Source organism: Brachionichthys hirsutus, chromosome 5 (genome assembly GCF_040956055.1).
Source record: "Brachionichthys hirsutus isolate HB-005 chromosome 5, CSIRO-AGI_Bhir_v1, whole genome shotgun sequence".
Taxonomy (NCBI): domain Eukaryota; kingdom Metazoa; phylum Chordata; class Actinopteri; order Lophiiformes; family Brachionichthyidae; genus Brachionichthys; species Brachionichthys hirsutus.
In genome coordinates, this window is record NC_090901.1 from 1,756,761 (window position 1) to 1,764,142 (window position 7,382).

The window sequence follows — 7,382 nt, forward strand, 5'->3', positions numbered from 1 at the left end:
TAAGTGCATAACATATACAGTGCATCCGGAACCCGCATCAAAGGACGCCCCTCTTTCCCCACTTCATCGCTTCTTTTTAATTAAAAGCCATCACCGTCTCTCATCTCTTTGATCGGCTTCCACACCACTCGAAGTAAAAGCAGCAGTCCACCTCCCATCGGTGAGAAAGCGGGGACCGTTTGATTCTGGGAGACTCCCAACAGCGGCGCTGAAGACACGGAACAAACGGCTTAAACATAAAACATGACACTGCAGCCCCTCGAGGTCCGTGAGGGTCTCCTGATACACGCAGGACAAAGTCAGTTTTGAAACTGTTCAATAAATTCAAATCTGTCTCCATGACAATGTTGGCAATACTTATCAAATCTGTCACTGATGTGTTGATATGGATGCAGGAGGGCAGAAACAACACAATTAAAGTGTGTCTCAAGCACCAAGCCCCCGATCGATCCAGTCTCCAATACGCTATGGACTTAACACGGACTTATTCTTTCTTAAGCACAACTGGGATCGCGCCCCCGCAGGGTGCGACACTCACACAATGATTCAAAAGAACATTTTGTTTATATGTTCAATACCGCAAACATCAATAAAATTACCCGATCATTAATTTCCTATTCAATACAAATTTAATGCAGAGCTGAAGAGTAGCCGGCTCGTATCCTTTGAGGACATCTATCAACAATCGTTCAGCGTAAACACACACACACATCAATGTCCCTAAAACAGCACTTCCTCACCGACTGACTCAATACTGTAGAGGGGGGGTGAGGAGGATGGCAGGACAGGGGGGTGCATTATTCCTTACGCACCACCCTCGAGGTGAGACATTTGACATTGGACTTTAAGACAGAAGCCAGCCAGGAAAGTATGGCTTTACCTGGAAAACACCAGCAGCAAAGTGAAAGCACAATGTTTACTCCATGTATGAAGTAGCATAAAAACAAATACTCAAGTAAAGTGAAAGTGGAGTACCAAAGTAAATGTGCTTACAGTGCAGTTTCGTTTCAGCAGTGGGAAGTGGAGGAAGAGGAGCTGGGAAATAGTTTCCCTCCGACTCCTCTCATGAACTCCAATCAACAGCTCATTCCTGGTACGTTTCCAGATCAATGGCAGCCTCACACTTTCATTCGGCGATAGGATCTATAGCTCTGTGCTATAGCAACGCAGTAGAAAGCAGCATCGATCATCGTACAGGTGCGGAAGCCGCCGTCTGCTATAGCAGGACGCACGCCGGGCGGGGCCGTGTGTGTTTAGCATGTTGGAGATGACACAGGAGCTGGGGTTCATGGGTCAAGCAGAGTCAAAGCAGGTAAGCGATTGGCTGATCGGGTCCGAGTGTAATGACTAATCAATGGTTGAATGCATTAGTCTAATCTAATGGGCCAGGTGGGAGAGGACAATGCTAGACGCATAGAACACATGATTGAGCACAACATGCAACAGCAATGCAATCAATAACACATGGAGCGGTCTAACCCCGGGGGGGGGGTCCCCACAACCTGCGCCACTTGCATTTAGGAGGCGCCGTGTTAGCGTGTGTGTGTGTGTGTAAATATGTATGGGTGGTTGATTAGGGGAGGGCAGGATGGGAACCAAGCCGTTTCGGTCTGATTGATTGGAGTATGAAATGAAATGAGTGAAATCAAAGTGTTTTGCATCGGTGACCTGCCGCTGGGCGTGGCCCGCTGCCGGGCGTGTCTCGCCGCTCACCGAAGGCCGTGAGATGTACTCTAAGAATGAAAGAGAAACTGCTTCAGCCGATAAACTGCATCTTGGAAGCTAAAAAGTGGAATGTTAATTAATATACAAAAAATGAGTCATTGTTGATAAAATCGGGGGGAAGGAAAGACAAGATGTTCTTCATATTTAGGCCCCGCCCCCCAGAGATAAGGAACTCTCCTCTGTGATTTGACCTTCCATTGTCACTCAGTGATGAGCATTACAAGCATGAACCTGTTGAAAACACTGCTGAGCTCCAGCGAGGTAATCTTTAAATTACGGCGGTCCTTTAAACCTCGACCTTCTACCAGGTCAACCTGTTTTAATGCAGGACTTACAAGAAAGAAAAACAACCCTATAACATAATCAGGAATCAGAGAGAGATATCCGTTAAAGCACAAAGCAATCAGAAACAGAGTTTTTCTGCATTGTTGGAAATTTCCAATGACAATTAAAAAATGGAAGATCAACCATGAAACGGTAACGAAGGAGAGAGCGATGACAAGTTAGGGACAAGAGCCAGTCAGAGCAGAGGACAAGAACGGGTCAATACTGCAGCACATGCTGCTGACGCTGCACTGCTCAACACACACACACACACACAAGATAGAGAGACATCAGACCAATCAGTCAGCCAATGTCAATATTTCAAGTGGAAGACAGAGAAAAGGGGAGAATGCTGGACTCGTCTGTGTGTGTGTGTGTGTGTGTGTGTGTGCATGCACACAATGTTCCAAAAATTCCTCTGAGTTAAGACGCCTACACAAAATGAACAGATATTCATGTCTTATAATTGTATTTACCTGATGCGGAAAATGATGAGTAAATCAAACAAACCAAATCTTTGCACAGACATTTCACATTATTCAGGAGAGAAATAGAATTGAAGCCATCTTTTCCATTCATTTCATCGCTAAACTTTTTTTTCCTCGCATTACCGCTGTAATATTTATTATCGTTTACATAACGATAATGTTATTTATTGTTATCTTTTATTTTATATTTGATTTTTAAATGCAAAGATGGTAAAAGTCACCGTTTAGTGGTTCTCTCTTTTTTGATAATCTAAATAAGATCTAGAAGCAAAATCCAGTGGAACTCTCACTACGCGTCATCTTTATTCTTTAACATTTATATTTATTATTATATGGAAAGTAACAATAAATTGATCAAGTATTCATTTTGAAGACTCAGATAGAAATGAAAATAAATATTTGCTGTGCATACTGAAGATAATAATGACCTTGTGAGTGTTGTTTAAGAGTGATGCTTCATTCTTGCAATGATTTGTAATTATTTCAGATTTTTTTCTTTTTGTGTGCGTGTGTGTGTGTGTGTGTGTGAGATAGGGGCCTCTCCATCTTTGAAATGAATTAGTGTGTAGTACCTTATTGAGTGAGGTCCTGTGTTTAAGTGAAACTGATGAGAGATGTGTGAGCAGCGAGGACTGGGCTATAAGTATGTGGACGGGGTCGCAGGTTAATCCCTATTGATTTACTCCACCGTCTCTATACAGCCGCACAGGAAGACGAGGGAGGAGAGACCCGGTTCGTCTTCCATCACAGAGAAAGGAAGCCGCATAAAAGATGCTCCACACCTGCACAAAGGCATCCTGTGCTAACTAGGCTAAGGACAAGAAAATGAAGCAGCATTTAATTTAAATGGGTAGTTAAACAGCCTGTACTCAGAAAGATTGCAAAGTATGACCTCCTAAAAGATCAATGAGTGACATCATTATCGACTCCATACAATTAGATGCTCAGATAAAAACAAGTTACTGATTAAATTGTGGTTTACGAAAGAAAGAAGTGATCGCGGAGTCACATTTAAATGCTGCCGTCAAAGTGGAAAAGCAGCAAAGCCCAACAGAGCAGAGCAAAGTGTGTGATGAGCCCCAAATAATGCCCAGACCAAACTGGATTTATAAACAGGCTTTTCACAATCTTACCCCAGAGGAGGAAAGGTGAAATATTACATTAATATGAACAACTATTAATAATAACCCCCCCCCCCTCCTTCTATTCCCACCTCTTACCCCATCATTCCTTCTCCCTCCATCTCTATCTCCCTCCCTCTCCCCCTCTCCCTCTAATCCTATCATGCGGGCAATAAGTGTATGCACCATGAGCACATTTAATTTCTGTGGTTGGTTTTCAGCGAGCCCAGAGGTGAGCCTTAATAAGGATCAATGGCACTTTATCTGGGACAGCACCCACTTCACAGCATGCAAATTACACAGCAACCCTTAAAAAAAGAAATGGATTTAATTAAAAAATGTAGAACCACGGGCTCTGGAAATTCAATTAAAGGATTTATGCAAAGGTTGGCTAGCTTTTTGTGTTGCAGTTCCTGCTTATATAATGAGCTTTTCATATTAAAAATCAATAGGTAATCTGGGCTAGGGGATCGGCCGCTTATGTACATTTTTGAAATCAATTTGAAAAATAGTCCATCAGCTCCATGTCACAACAGAGAGGGGAAGAAGTGCGGCGTGTTTGTTTAAGTGTTTCGGGGGGGGGGGGGGGCAGTTTCAGTGAGCAGCAGGAGTAGATGGGTGAAGATGGAGAAACGCCGGGGGGGGCGACATTGTTCTCTTCTCTGAGGGTCACAGGAGAAAAGCTCCAAACAGCTAAGAGTATGAAATGAGAGAGAGGAGCCAATGAGGAAGAGCAGAGGGCTAAGTGAGTGAAGGATGAAGGATGCCTCTCGAGCTGGGTCAGTTTTTGGCTGGTTCTGATCCCTTCTATTAGAGCGAGAGCGTCCCAGCTGCCCGTAACCCGTGGCTCTGGGGTAATTTAGCCCGGGTTTGGGAGACGTCCTAATGGCCTCCCTGCGGTGTCGGAAGCTGGAGGAGCAGAGAGGACGAGGTTGAGGCTTCCAACAATATTTCCTTGAAAGATTGTCACAGAAAAAGCTAGAAAAGCACTCAGAGCGCAGACCTCCGCCAAGCAGCTCATTCCCCTCCTAATTGAATTCACGGCGTCCACATGGTGATCTGGATCATCATCAAAAGGTTAGAAATTGTTCTTGGTATCTTTATACACCTTCCTCCGTAGGGGGGCTGGGCTCTCTCTTCCAGATAGGGTGAGAAGCTCGGTCATCCGGGAGGAGCTCGGAGGGGAGCCGCTGCTCCACCCGGACGTCTCCCTGGGGGGGTGTTCAGGGCACGTCCCACCGGTAGGAGACCACGGGGAAGTTCTGACACGCACAATAATTTAGAGAGGATTAAACAGTGATGAGGATTGGGGGGGGGGGGTTCTTCAACTTTTTCTGCTTCCAGCACGGACACCATTCTTCCCTCCTCCACACTCATATTGTGTAACGTAACACACGCAGGAGGGGTGAGTGACTGACTGCATACAGTAGCAGACTGTCAGCGTTTGATTGGTTCTTTATTGATCCAGACATCAACTCATCCACAATAAACCATTTACACAGTTTCCCTGCGCAATGAACCACATAACCAGGCCTCAGGCCATCTCTTTCACCCACCGTGCGTGCGTGTGTGTGTGTGTGTGTGTGTTCCTTAATGAAATGGTATCTCTGTGGACAATAATCCCAGTAACAGGATTGGGCAGGAACACACATGTCAATACGGCCAAATGGGATTGTATGCTTTTTATCCATCCCCCCCCCCTCTCCCTCTCCCTCTCATACATAGTGCAGTATTGCAGCAGGGGGTGTCTGACAGGAATATCATATTCATTATAGCTCCTCAAAAATGATCTTAAACATAGTCCATAAAGGAAATTACAGATGATCAGAGAGGTCTGAGTAAGTGAACCTCATATCAATTAGCATAATGTCTAATATTCTGTCTACACCACTGAGGAGAAAACCTACAGTGTCCACAGTCAGACTGGAGCTGACCCCTCCCATGTAGCTCCTAATCATCCGAGAGGACTCTATTACAGGGGCCTGGCAGCTCATCTAACCCCGCAGAGGAGAAAGGGGGGCTGGCTGGTAGATTGGGATCTCTTTTCCTCTTTCTTTCCACACGGTTGCACCGCATGCAACAGCAGAACACACACGCAAATAGACACACACATTCACACAGACAGAATTTACCTGGCTGTGCAGCAAAGCCATGGCGTCTGGTGCCGCGCCTCGCTGCAGCCAGAACACCGGACCTTACAACCGTCTGAGAGGGGGGGGGGGGGTTAACGTGTCTGCCGCCACCCGACCTCATTCTGCATGCTGATGCCTTCATTGAAGCAGCCGTGTCTGGCGGTTCACCGGAGACGTACAGGAGAGCTCCTGGTCGCAGCAGAGGAGGTAATGGCAGTCCCACAACTCTGGACAGAACAACCGTTTCTCTAATACAGCGCTGACTGCTGGTGCCTGGTCAAAAGTTCAGCCCGTGCATATGTAAAAAGGTGGCCTGGTGCCCGAGGCAGGATCCTGGGTAAAATAATCACACTAAAACGCTTGGGAAGCACGGAACCAGGCGAGAACACTGATGAAACTGGCCCCTGGGGGAACTGCGGTGTCTGATTGGACCGTGCCCACAACGCCCTCCTCCCTTTTCTCTATCCATTACGGTGGGTGATGAGGTGCTGGAACCACGGTCCACACTGATCTCCATTCAGCGCGGCACTGTCTGCGCCTATAGTTAAGGCATAGATGAGATGAGTATAGGCTGAGAACAGCTGCTCGGGGCCTGAGGGTACGCCGAGCTTGAGGGAGCAATCAGTCAGTCAACAAAATGTCACAGGGTCAGCGTTACAGCGTGGCAGGACGGTGACAACTTCACAAAGGTTACAGCCCAACTAATAGCTGCAGCCGTCACAGAAATTCGTTCGGTGCCGTTTAAGAGCACACAGGCGGAGTTTGGACTCAAAGTGCACCGTCTCGCAAGCATATACACAAACAGTAACAGGCCTGAAATCCTAGATCAATTAAATCACCAAAATCAGCGTGAATCAAATTCTGAGCATAAGAGTGATAAGAGCGTCGTCTCACTCTCTATACGAGACACACACACACACACACACACCTCCAGGCCTGATCGTTCAGCACTGATAATCAAACCAAAGGACACAGAGAAAAACGCCCACTCCAAACACGCCGAATTAAAGAAACAGGAGTTCCAGGCCTGGTCGCACGATCTCTGATAAGTAGATCAAGGCACGGGGAGGGGAACATGATGTTAGTGAGAGATAGTTTGGCTGATTAAAATGTCATGGCTCTTTATAGATGCCTTTCTCAACTCAGCAGAATGGAATCAGCGCTGTACATCAATAGCAGAATGGGCTGCGCTCCCTTTTAATAGAGAAGTTTCTTTGCCTTAAGTAGAAGCCACAACACAAAGAATGCAAAACTGAGTCAAGCATATTTTGAAGGGCCAAAGAGCTGATAAAATAAGAGCATGAAGCACATTTAATTAGGAAGGAAAGTGCGAACGTGATCGGATGAGCGAGTGGAAGACGGTCCTCGCTTTTATTCCAACAATCAAATGAAATATTTAGGATCACATGTAGCTCCAAGTGTTTCTGCGGTCTGCATCGTCTTGTGTTCTTATCCATGTGTGTGTCTCCTCATGCAGCGCAAAGTTCTGTATATCAGTCAACCTGAGCTACTATAAATCAAGTCTGTGTTTTAAATGAGCGGCTGGTTATTTGCACAAGAAAACACACGGGGGCTTTGTGATTGTTTTTTGG